Source organism: Equus quagga, chromosome 3 (genome assembly GCF_021613505.1).
Source record: "Equus quagga isolate Etosha38 chromosome 3, UCLA_HA_Equagga_1.0, whole genome shotgun sequence".
Taxonomy (NCBI): domain Eukaryota; kingdom Metazoa; phylum Chordata; class Mammalia; order Perissodactyla; family Equidae; genus Equus; species Equus quagga.
Window position 1 is genome coordinate 64,105,286 of NC_060269.1, and position 13,678 is coordinate 64,118,963.

At 41.4% G+C, this 13,678-nt stretch overlaps 2 protein-coding genes across 4 annotated transcripts in view; one reads left to right on the plus strand and one right to left on the minus strand.

Moving 5' to 3' along the window:
- CCDC25 (coiled-coil domain containing 25) overlaps positions 1-13,678 on the plus strand; it is a 64,102-nt gene that overhangs the window by 44,134 nt on the left and 6,290 nt on the right. The window lies entirely within an intron of this gene.
- The window catches only part of SCARA3 (scavenger receptor class A member 3), a 122,823-nt gene that overhangs the window by 24,904 nt on the left and 84,241 nt on the right, over positions 1-13,678 (minus strand). The window lies entirely within an intron of this gene.

Sequence of the window (13,678 nt, forward strand, 5' to 3'; positions counted from 1 at the left end):
AGAAGTGGGGTAGAGGCTCAAAAGGTAGATTTAAGGGAGCTTATTGCTTGATTCTCCTCAACAGGGGCCAGGGCTAGGAGTCTTTTGTGACTGGCACTATTGTAATCTGGTTATTGGTACTCAACTATGTACTGCTCTCAGCTTTAAGACTGTGAATATCCAATAGCAAATTACATTACGAATCTGATTTTGAAGTCAAATTTCCAAATTTGTATGTTTGCTCAAAACTGCTGGGCCAAACCAAGCCTGTCTGTGGGCTGTACATTGCCCATGGGCGGTCAGTTTGAGGGCTCTCGGCTAGAATGAGTTCTAAAGTCTCTTCCAGTCCTCATCGTCTGAGAATTTATGATTTTCCTAGATTTAGTAAGAACTGCTGGAAGTCATCAAAGCTTTCCCCCCTTATAGGCAGAGTCCCTCCCTGCTAGGAATTTTGTGTGGCACAGACCTCCTGAAAATGTGTTGTCCTCGGTGGACACAAGCAGTTTCAAGAGGAAGGGAAGGGCCAGCAGGTGGCAGGAGAGAATAGCATGGGTCTCAGCTTCCATCCCGTTGTGGTTCCGGCTGTCCTTGTGAGTCCATATTGTGTTCTTGCAGTTGGATGAGAGGTTGAACATAGGACCTCAGGTACCTCTCCGGCACCAAGAGTCTTAAAGCACATCTGGAAAAGCTATGCTTCTGTAGGGGCCTCAAAGCTCTTTGCCATTGAAATCTTAGAATTGTGGAGTAGAAGCTGCCTGAGCCTTCTAAACCAACACCATGTATTGATTTAAAAAGAAAATGGCTGTCAAAACACAATGCTTACATTTAAAAACAAAACTGTTTTGTTTCAGAATCAGCTTCTAGCCTTCCTTCACAGACATGTTGCACAGGTTTCATAGAATCATAGCCCATGGAGGCTGCAGAGGACCTTAAGGGTCATCTAAGCTGATTGTACTCTTCTGTGCCCTTTACAATGTCCGGAAACAACTCTTCTAGTCTCAATGTGAATGCATCCAGAGATGGGAAGCTCCTTACTTTCTAAAGCCATTTGGCTATTAGAAAGTTATTTTATTGAGCCAAAGTCAGCCTCATAGGGACTTCTACCCATCATTTTGTCTTCTGGAGCCACACGGGGCCAGTTGAATTCCTCTTCTTTCTAACAGCCTTGAAAGGTTTGAAGACAACCGTCAATTGTCACCTGTGACTGCTCCTAAACACCCCATTAGCAGGAAAAGCGGGCATCTGAGGACGGAAGGTGGCTCCTCACGTCGCATGCATCAAGTCCCCCTAATTGTCTTGTTTGCCTAACTCCCAGAGAAAGAGCAGCTCCCCAGCTGTCTGCTCCCTTTCCTTGGCCATGATGCCAGAGGCTTGCGCAGAGCAGAGGAGAGACCATTCTTCTTCACATGTAGCCTCCATCACTTGACTCTTTGACTTACGTTGTTAACTAAGTAAGTTGAGAAGACTTCCTCCTAAGTCTTTTCCACACATCATGTTGATTAGACTTGTGGGATTTGGGGGGATTTTTTGGACCAGAGCATTTTAAATTTATTTCTTTTAATTTTTTTTTCAGTGTAAAATGTAACAAACACCCAAAAAAGTGCATGGAAAGATAGATTCATTTTCAAGTATAATAATATAAATACCTGTTCTATCCCAAGCTAAGAAATAGAGCAGCTCCTTCCTCCAAGCCCTCTGTGTGCCTGTCCCTAATCCCATCCCTTCCTTCCCTCCCAGTAAGTCTCCTGACTTTGTGGTAGTCATTCCCTTGCTTGTCTTCATGGCTTTCATCCCCTACGTGCATTTCCCAGAACAATGCACTGTTTGGTTCTGTCTGTTTTGAACTTTATATAAATGGAATCTCATTATAATTTTTTTCTATGTCTTGCTTCTTTCACTCAATTTTATGTTTTTAATGAATTTCCCCTATTAAAGATATCTTGTTAGAGTCTACTGAGTTAATTCTGGCTTTAATTATTTCATTGAACACAACCCCTTTACAAGTATTCTCTACGTATTTGTAAACAATCCTTCTACATTGTCATCCAGAAAATTTGGAAAAATGTTGAATAGGGTAGGTCCCAAGGCACTACCTTCAGCAGACTTCTAGAAACATCCTTTCTGACTGAGATTAAGTGATTATTCAGCACTCCTTGGGCACACTCACCCAGTAACTAATCCCCCTAATTTTACTTTAATCCGGACTATAATTTCCTACTTGCTCGCGTGGTTATCAAAAAACAGCTTGCTTAAAATCCAGGTGAAATATATTGATGGCATTGTCCTGATCTACCAGTCCAGCAACCTTGTCAAAATGAGGCTTAGAAAACTTGGCTCCTGGTAATTGCTGTAGCATTTTCTAAATAAAAGAAAGCAGCCCTTGGGTTTCTCTGATTTTGTCTGAGGCTGATAGCAAGCTCGCCAAGCCTATAGTTGTGGGAAATCGCCCTTGACCTTTGGAATATCAAAAGTACACTTTCTGCTCTATTGCTTTCCATGATTTCTCAAAGTTCACAAATACCACTTGAGTGACCTCCCTTCGAAAGTTTTCAAAACCTGGCTCTTCATCGGGGCCAGGAAGTTGTGACTTGGAGAGGACAAGAGGTGACTAATCCCCTGAGACAAGGAAAGACTTTTCAGTGCAGAGACAGGAAGAGGACAAAGCTCTTAATGATTGGCTTCCAGAAAGTGGTAGATGAAGTAATTTTAAGCAATCGGCAATAGGAGTAGGATTAAGAATTTGAGGGTGAGGGAGCAAGGTTGAGATAGTCACTGGAGTAATGAAAAGGTGAGAGTGGGTTATGGTTATGGTTGGAAAGGGAAGGCACCAAGTGTGAGACAGGGTGAATGGGCACACAGAATAGTGTGACAGTGTGGCTTGGGGAAGTGGTGTGGCATGCTGCTGAAGACGAAGCAGAGAGTGATGTCGGGAGGACCAGAGCAGGCTCAGATGGGACGTCCCCACGCAGATGAGCACCGCTGACAGGGCACCAGGCCCACACATTAGGTGCCAGAGTCATACTGTTGAAGCAGAAAGTACCAGAACCAGATGGTGTGAACTTCAAAGGCAGAGCAAAAGGACAGCCATAGGTTCGTGGTCTGGAGGCTGCAGCAAGGAATAAGGCAGAGTTTCCTACATGGCCATAGAATGTGACAGCTGTGGGAGATGCCCCCATAGGACAGGGAAAGCCACTTTGACTAAGGAGGATGGCAAAGGAGAGAAAGGGGTTGAGAGTGAATGGAAATTCGCAGTAATAAAGCTGGAGCATCGAGGCTTTGTGACAGCAGCTCTGGAAGTCAGACTTTCCAGAATGGGACTGAGGCTGATTGGAGAGTTGCAGGATGTAGCAGGGGAGCTGATGGATGGTTTTTCAAGGAGACGTCTGTGGATAATATAGCTGAGGGACAGGAGTGGTCTTGTTGAAGCCTCAGACTGCCCTGTGGGGTGAGTATGATCTCCCTTTTATAGATGTGGAAGCCCAGAGTCCATATGAACATAAACAATGAGCACTCTGCAAACAGGGCCTGCCTGGGTCCTTACTCATCTTCGTGTCCACAGGAGCACCTGCCCCGTGGGAGGAGTTCATGAACAGGACAGTTCATCCAGCGCAATACCTGTGAGCTTTTCCAAGGCATACAAAAATGTGTGAGACCTTTAAAAGCATGTATTGGCTTCCAAATTCAAATAGAGACCAGCACAACCTAACACATATTTAACTGATGTCTGCAAATTTAATACTAGTATGCCATCCTTATGTTTAGATTTAGCATTCATGAATATTTCATCCCATTTGAAACGCGTAAGTTAGCAATGCGCATTGATTACCGAGAAATCGTAATCATCTGTAAACTATTGAGTTCATCAAAGCCAAACAACATCTGAATCATCCCTGAATTAAGGTTGAGCCCAGAGTCCTGAGTGTTCCTGGCAAGATCCCCAGTCTCGCTCACTTAATCTCTCCAGAGGCTCCTGGCGCTAATCTCAGTTGTCCTTTATCAGTCATTGCCAAAGGCCAGAACCAACTACTGAAACCCCAAGGCGTATATGGGCAATAAACCAACCTTATCCTGTTCTTGCTTTATTATTTTATTTTTTGCTTTCTTTTCTAAATTTATTTATTGCTTTCTTTTTCTCCCTAGCCTTTATCACCATCTGCCGTCCCATATACTTTTGTGTTTGTTTGTTGGGATCAATCTCAGAGAGGTTCCATAAGGACAGGTATTTTGTTAACTCTGTACCCCATACCTAGAAGAGTGCCTGGCTCATAGTAGACAGTCAATAAATATTTGTTGAATGAATGAAATTTTCAAAAGCAAAGTTTAAAAAAGCTTCAAAATTTTACAGCAAATACAAATGTATATTATTTAGTGGGTGATACGAATGTCTTTTATTGAATTTACTGTGGGGTGAGATGGGGCTTCCAGAAAAAGTAATGGCTTTGGATGATTTTTAAATGGCCTTGCTCATGAAATGATGAATGAATGAATGAAGCTAGAAAGGACCTTAGAGATCAGACAGAAGAGAGATGTGCCCCGATTTGATCATCCAGGAAGTGGCAGAGGCTGGACGAGAAACCAAGGTCCTGACTCCTAGGCCAGTGCTCTTTCTGTAGCCCCCCCATACACAGACGGTGGGGGATGTGGGTGTTGAGCATCTCAGCAGAGACAGGCTTACCATGAAACCAATGATGCTTAAGTTGTAGGGTCGCCTCAGTTGCACAGACTCCTTCCAAGGTCTGTATCTAAGTTTGCATCTGTTACATTAAGTTCCTCTTCTTCAAGAGGGCCTCCTGCCAAGTAGTATCAGTTTCAGGCTCCCCAAAACTGAGAGCCACCCAGTCTTGGGCACAGACAGAATGACCTACCCTCACCCCCTACTCTCACCCCATACATACGTCCATATGTGACTGACCTGCCTCCCAGACCCACCAGGCCCCAAACTTGGAGAACTGGTGTCATTTATCTCTTAACCCCCATGACATTTTGATGGCAGAGGTCATAAATAAGTGAGGAGGGTTGACTATTGAAAGGCAGTTGGGAATAGAGACAATTAGTTTGCCAATGACTACGTTTGCTTTTCCGATTGCAAAAGCACAAAAAGTACAGGAGAATAAACAGCAGGAATTTACTACAGTGCCTCCTAGGTACCGCAGATAGTCTTGTTTAGTCCTTAGGACTCCTTTGCTATTATGTACATTAAACAGATGAGGAAACCAAGACCCTGCAAAGTGAAGTGCCTTGCTCAGCATCACGCAGCCTAGGGCTTCCCTCTATTCCGAGAAATGATCATCAGTGTCTCTCCCTTTCTCTCTCCCTATGTGGGGAGGATCAAGCTTGCTTGTTTCTTGGTCAGCAAAACCTCTACATCCTTAAAGTCTCCCAGAATGGAACAACCTGCATTTCTTCTTGCAGGTGAGGTAGCTTCTCTTTGTATTAAAATACTTTCTAAGATATGACGTTCCAAAAATAAGGATCCTCTTTTTATGTCTTGAAACTGTTGGATGTCTGAGGTTAGCTGATTTAGAGGGAGGAAAAGTGATTATTCTTTCACTTTCAAAAGAAGAACATAGAAATTATTTTCTGTGCCTCTGAAGTTAGTTCTAGGAGTCCAGACACCTTACCTCAAGGAAGGAGAGAGAAGATAAAGGCATAAAATTTTTGGTTTTATACAGTCAGCGGGGCTTTTTGAAATTCTGATTAGTTCTGACGGGGAGTCAGGGGAGGCGGAGCATTCACTCCCACCTGCCTTGAGTCCTTCTGTCTTCAGCCGGTGGAAAGGCTGCTCTTACGGATCTGGTATTGCATCATCTGTGGCCTAAATGAACTGTTCTGTATACTTTTCCCAAAAAATGCTCGTCCATTGCTCACGGGGCCTAGAATTGTGATATTGGTCCAGCTTAAGTTTTGAAAACAGTCGAGCTAGAGGGGGAGTTCTACAAACTTCTGAGCTCTAGGCTTTGTTCAGTTGTGAATCACAGGACTCCCACATTCATCTGAAATCCATTCTTTGCCCAGGAACTGTTTTCACTGCTGGTCTAACATTTTTGGGAACATTTTTCTCAATCCAAATGAATTAGGCAAATGTTCACTAGACATCTGGCCCTTTCAGGCCTTGCCTAAGGATTTGGGGAAGTAGATAACTTTTCTCCAAGATACTCCTGAAGTTGCTGGAGGTAGACACATCCACAGCTGACAAATGACCAGATGACAAAGTGCCCTGAGAGCCCAGAGGAGGGGGCAGTTAACTGGCCTGGACAGGGGAGTTTCCACAGAGAAGAAACATTTGATCTGGGTTTCAAAGGATCAGTCAGAACTTACCAGGATGTGGAGGAGCATTCTGGCATAGGGTCTGCCATAGAAGCAAGGCCGTAGGGGTGGAAGTACATGCAGTTACATAATGCGCATGTTGAGTGCTTGGCACAACCTTGAGTACTTAGTGCGTGTCCATAAATGTTTGCGGTAGTAATCGAACCTACAGGAAGGTCTGAGGAGGCAGGATTGAGGGGATGTGACTGGAGATGAGAATAGCAAGGAAAGCTTCAGACAGACAGACAGACAGACAGAACTAAATGCCACGATAAAGTTTAGGCAGAGGAGGGACATGGTCAGAGTTGTGTCGTATACTTCTTAAAATTGGTTTATTTCTTGAGTACTTCATACTATTGCATGGTTTGAAATACAAATTATATTGAAAGATATATGTTGAGAAGGCTTGTCCCCATGTCTGACTCCATCCATTCATTCTCCCACACCCTGCTGCCCTAGGTTACTACTTTTATTAGTTTTTTTTGTTATCATTCTAATGTGTATCTATATTTACATCTATATTTGTATCTATACCTGTATCTGTATCTACATCAACATCTCTATGTAGCTGTGTAATTTTATTTTGGAGCAGTTTCAACCTTACAGAAAAGTTGCAAGAACACTACAAAGGACTTCACCCAGAGCCCCCATTTACCGTTTCACCGGTTACCCTGGTCATTCTAGCGAAGGATCCAATCCACTCCAGGGTTACGTGTCACACCTGCCATCACGTCTCTAGTCTCCTTCAGTCTGGAACAGGTCCTCAGGGTTTCCTTGAATTTCAGGCCCTGGACACTTTTGTTTTTAGGATTATAGGCCAGTCTTTGTAGAAGGTCCTGCAATTTGGATTCGCACAGTATTTCCTGTAATGAGTAGACCCAGATTGTGCATATTTTTGGCAGGAATGTCACAGAACTGGTGCTGTGTTCTTCTTATTGCATCCTGTTAGGTTTCACATGATGTTGATTTGTTCTGTTCCTGGTGGTGTTAGTTTTAATCACTTAATTAAGATGGTGTCTGCCAGGTTTCTCCACTGTAAATTTATATACTTCCCACTTTGTACCATAAAGGTATTTGGCATGGTGATCCTTGAGACCATGTAGTTATTTTATTTCTTATTCCACTTTCACCTACTGGTTTCAGCATCCATTGATTTTTTGTTTTGCCTGAATTAACTATTACAATGGTGGCTGTAAAGTGGTTTTTCTGATTTCATCATTCCTTCTTTATTTATTAGTTGGCATTTTATTATAAGGAAGAGCTTTCTTTTCTTTCCGTGTATTTATCTGTTTGCTTACTTGTATCAGCATGGATTCCCTATTTTATCTAATGAATTGAAGTCTATTGATATCATTTATTTTGATGCTCAAATTATTTCAGATTTGACAAGCAGAAGTCCCTTCAAGCTAGCTTCTTTGTCCTTTTGACATGTCCCCATCATTCTTGGAGCATTTTTTTACTTTCTGGTGCCAAAAAAAGAGTTCCAGGCTCATCTTGTACTTTTCGTGCTGCAGTCCTGGACTCAGTCATTTCTCCATGGACTCTTGGTTCCTCTTAGTAGAGAGTGGTATTTAAATGCTAAGATGTCAGGGCTAGGGGTGCTCATTTCTCCTGGGAAGGGCTGCTCTCGGGCCTCTCAGTGGAGATACACACATGTACCGCTTTGCATCTCTATTTTTTTTATATCTACCTACCTATCTATCTATCTATATACCTACCTACCTACCCACCTACCCACGTACTATCTACCTACATACCATCTATCTCTCTGTAAACCATGAATTCATACTGATACTTCCAATTCCAATCCATACTACAGGGTTCATTCTTGCTTTCCCCCTTTTCGTATTTACACCTACTTTGTCTGTCACTGAGAAACCTGACTCCCATTATCCTCAATTTATTTACTTATTTGCTCAGTCTTGTGCATGTAGTCAACACTGGGCTTCCCCTGCCACCTGCTCTAATGCCATTTTCTGTGGCTCACCATTACTGGCCATCTCAGCCAGTACACACATACACACATATATTTACATATATATTTTTTCCCTTTTTTTAAGGAATTGACTCATGCAGTTGTGAGGATTGGCTGGCAAGTCTGAAATCTGCAGGGCAGTCTGGCAGGCTGGAAGTCCAAGCAAGAGTTGACATTGTAATTTTGAGTCAGAAGGCTGGAAACTCAGTCAGAAAACGGGACAGATTTTGGAAAACAACTAGCCAGTGTCTGACACATATGTATACACAAGTCTGCACTTTGATTTTTCACTAATATGTCATGGATCTTTCTTATTAGGACATAAAAAGGTTGCGCGTTCATTTTTTTCAAAGCATCTGCAGAGTATTCCATTTTGCAGAGATACCACAGTTTATTTAATTAGTCCCGTTTGGAGAGGCACTCAGATTGATTCTATTCTGTTGGAATGTTGAAATGAATAACCTGTTTATTTTGTACATGTGCAGATAAATTTGTAGGATAAATTCTCAGGGGAGGGATTACCGGCTTAAAGAGGGAAGTGCATTGTAATTTGGATAAATTTGCTAAATTTCCCCTTTTGAGAACGTTTCTTTTATTAAGAGTTAAGTTGATCATCCTTTTATAGGCCATTTGTATTTCATTTTCTGTCTCCTTGTTCACATCCTTCTTGATTTGCAAGACCTCAGGTACTAGGGAGATTAGCTTTTTGTCTGTGATGTAAGTTGCAAGTATTTTTCCCAGTTTTCTGTTTGCCTTTGGACTTTGCATAAAGTATATTTTCCATGCAGAAATTTTTTGTTTTTATGTAGTTTTAAAATTTTTTCTTTTATGGCTTCTAGATTTTGAGTCATTTTTAGGAAGCTTTCCCCACTGTAACAGACTGTGGATCAGAGCGGTGCCAGACTGGAGGCAGAGAAACCAGTTAGGATGTTGTTACAATTGCTCTGGCGAGGATGGAGAGAAGAGTATATTTGTCACCAACTTGGTCACGAGTTAGAATAGATGGTGGGGCGAGGGAGGAGGTGAGAGTAATTGAGGTTTCAGGCCAGATGATGTTGCTAAGAATGTAATAAGGTTTCCTATTATTTCCAGAGGTTTGGGCTGATTTGGGGAGTGTGTGAGGGCTGGAGCAGAACCCTAGGATGGAATTTGTTGGAAAGCTGTTTTACTTACCATTCGCCTTATCAGATCTGGCTACTATTAAGTTTTGTACCATTAAAAACCAGATTATGTCATAAAGTAAATAAGACAGGCTTATCTTGTTCCCACAAACAATGTAGAGCGCCCCCAAATCAGGAAATCAAGGAGCAAATTAAGGGGACAAAAAGAGAAAAATACAAATGTCCATTAAACGTATGAAAAGGGGATCAACTTTACTTATAATAAAAAAATGCAAATTTAAAACTGCGCAGAGGTATCATTTCTCATCTGTTTGACAGAAAACAGCTAGAAGTTTGACCATGTATTTTGATTCTGATAATTCCACAAGACAGGGTAGATCTTGTCTTGACCCCTGAGTTAGATCTGGATCCCAGGAGACTTTGAATCCAGTGTCCTAAGAACATGGTGGACAAGGACAGGAAGCCTGCTCAGTCTTTTTGTGCCCTGCATGTTTGTCACTGTGTCTCTCTGTCAGCTCCACCCTTTCTTTCCCACTTTGCTAATTTATTCATTTATCAGTAAATATTTGTTGAGTACCTACTGTGTGCCAAACACCATTTTAGGTGTTTGAGATTCTTTAGTGACTAAAACTGAGGAAGATTCCTGCCTGGCCTCGCGGAGCTTCCAGTCTCATCGATTCTTCCCTCCTCTGTGTTTCTCTCTCATAAATGCTGTTTCTCCATAATCTCTGCTTCCTCAAACTTTAGTTTACCAGACCCCTCATGGCCCTATGTCCTCATGATTCTCTCAACATCTTGATGGACCTTTATGTTATCCCTAATCTTTTACTGTTACAAATAGTGCTGCGTTGAATAGCCTTGAACACATCTTCCCATATTTATGCCTGTGTGTCTTTGGGATAGAGTCCTAGAAGTGGGGTTGCCAGGTCAAAGGGTAAGTGTATATGTAAATAGACTTACATATAGAACTAATGGTGAGTCTGTAGTAAGTAAGAGAATGTCACATGGTAATAAAGTATTAAATATATGTTAGTGGATGTTGCCAAGTTCCTCTCCAAAGAGGTTATATGGTTTTTGTGGCTTTTCATTCCTTTCGTATGACCCTCTTCTAACTTTTGGACCTTTCTGCTCTCTACTCCATGCCTCCTGAACTAGCCTCCTTCAGAGTGCTCTTTTTGCCAAAATTTCTTACCACATTCAAATTTCTTTTCTCCTTCTAATTATCCCTAAAATACAATTGCATTTTGAGTTGGAGGCTTAACCACACTGAGAGTAATTATTTTAAATTACCTAAAAACACAGTAATTTGACTGTACACCATTAGCAGGAAATACCTTAAGGATAAAAAGAACTCTAAATCTTAAACTTTTTTCACCATTTATGTTGTTTACAATAGTATTGGTTTTATTGTTCTGAAACTATTAAATATATAGTAAGGTAAAGTAAATAATAATCTTGGTGTTATTAGTAATCAAGATATTTAGCTTAAGAGGAAGAAGATAAAAATATGAAATCAAAGAAATTAAGTAAAATTGTGTACTTCTAAATTTGAATTGGAAATATTATATATACTCAAGAAGTATTTTCTTTGTTAAAAAAAAGTGTAGCTATACTTCCTCCTCCTCATCCTTCTCCACTTTACTTTTATTTCTCTGTCTTTTCTTGAACAATTCAGTGCTAAAGCCATTAGGTGCAGCTGAGGAGGAAGGTAGGTGTCTATGCTGGGGGTACGGGACAGGGGAGCCCAGGGGATGCAGAGGGTGTCCCTGTGGAAGGGTGGGCTGCCATTGTGGGGGTCAGAGTCAAGTGGCACAAGGGGAGTGCCTGTGTGGAGGAGCAGCCTGATACTGGGAGTGGGAGCGTGGGTGGGATGAGGAAGGTGTCCATGTGGGCAGTCAGTGACAGCAGCCTGGAGTAGGGTATCAGTGCCCCAGTAGGGTGGGCACTGATCCCCATAGGAAAGGAAGTGGCAGCGGCTGTGGGAGATTGTGGTGGGATTGCCCAAATGAGTAAGTATATTATGGATAGTGGGAGCAATTGTCTAACCATTGGAAAAAGGTACCATGAATACAGAAAGGGAGAAAGCAGAATGGACCCTGTGATCTTGGACTGGAACTGAACTCATGGTCTCCCTTAAGTAGATATGGAAATAGGAATAAATATAGATGTGTGTGTATGTGTACATATTTATCTCCCCTAGCTACATCCACTGAGAGAAGTGCTGAGAATATAGACCCTCCGTAAAGCAATAAGCCCATCTAATGTCCTGATCTTGGTTTCTAAAAACCATTCTACACTAAAAGGAGCTGGGTTCTTTGGAGATGTGGCTTATTGCAGAGCTGGGATGGGCAAAGTACAAGACGAACCTAGAACACAATGAGCATGACTCAGAGAGACAAAATTAGTGTGAAGGGGCATCTACGGGCCACATCTGCCACAATCTGAGTATCAAAATAAATAAGGATTGCAAGGGATTACAACCCATTGAATAAAACAGGAATACTTGAGTCTATACTGATATATATGTTATCTACTGATCTATATCTATGTATATATATCTACACTGATATATAGAGAGAGAGAGAGAGATTTATAAATGAATAAAGTGAAAGTTTGACAAACAATAGAGTATTTAGAGTACCTATCCACAAAATACTTATTAATTACAAATGGGAAAAGAATTACTGTACAATGGAGAAACCTAGCAGACACCACCTTAATCAAGTGATCAAAATGGACATCATTTGTAATCCATCAAATTGAATCATGTGTTACCTAATAAGATGCAATGATATCACTTCTGTGATATTTTGCCCTAGACGCACAACTTGCATCTAATCCTGAGGAAACATCAGATAGACACAAACTCTCAGACTCCCCACAAAATGGCTGTCCCTAGTCTTCAAAAACGTCAAGGGCATGAATTTCAAGGAAAGACAGGGAACTGTTGTAGACTGAAGGACTAAAGAAAAATCACAGCCAAATACCAAGTGTGATTATGGATTGGATCTTTTGTTAAAAGGGCATTGTGACCATGGCAAAACAACCTGATCTTGATGGCTGTGCTGTGCTTATGGAGGAAAATACTTTTGTTTGTTGGAAATACAACTAAAGTATTTGGGAGGTATAGGACATTCATGCCTGCAATTTACTCTCAAATGGTTTGGGGGAAAGTTCTTTGTACTTTGCTTGCAACGTTTTCATAAGTTGGAAATTTTTTTCAAAACTGAAAAAAGATAGCATCAAAAATACACATTTCAGGGGCTGGCCTGGTAGTGCAGCAGTTAAGTTTGCACATTCCACTTCAGTGGACTGTGGTTCACCGGTTCGGACCTATGCACTGCTTGTCAAGCCATGCTGTGGCAGGCATCCCACATATAAAAAAGTAGAGGAACTTGGGCATAGATGTTAGCTCAGGGCCAGTCTTCCTCAGCAAAAAGAGGAGGATTGATGGCAGATGTTAGCTCAGGGCTAATCTTCCTCCCCCCCCAAAAAATATATATATGTATGTTTTTTATATATGCATATTTATATATATGTTTTATATATATATATATATATATATTTCCTAGCACTGTCCATTAAAGAGACTCAGACAGTGATTAGCCAGTAGCCATGACTGCCTGCTGTCCACATTATGAATTCTAAATACTATTTTCCACCAAAAGGAATCAGAGTTCCTTAAAGAGTGTTGGATTACAGGTCTAAGACAGGAAGTGTATATACAAGATAAGCTAAGAACATTTTATCATTCCTGAAAGCAAAGAAACTATCAAAGACTACCAAGGTCGCGTCAGAAGAATTCAGGACTAACCTGAAGAGGCCAAAGATGGGACTACTTTGAGCACAAATAAGAATAATAAGTTCAAGGGCTGGCCCCATGGCCGAGTGGTTAAGTTCGCGCGCTCCGCTGCAGGCGGCCCAGTGTTTCGTTGGTTCGAATCCTGGGCTCAGACATGGTGCTGCTCATCAAACCACGCTGAGGCAGTGTCCCACATGCCACAACTAGAAGGACCCACAACGAAGAATATACAACTATGTACCGGGGGGCTTTGGGGAGAAAAAGGAAAAAATAAAATCTTTAAAAAAAAAAGAAGAAGAAGTTCAATAAGTTGAAATATATCAAAAAATTTGTAAAAACCATGAGTTTATAATAATAATAAAAATAATAAAAAGAACTCATAGATCATCTTTGGATGTGAGAGTGGAGGAACCAACTTATTCTGAACACTGGAGAACAAAAAAGGAAGGGCATCAAGAATTCAGTCTGCCTTTCCTATAGGAACTGTACCTCAAG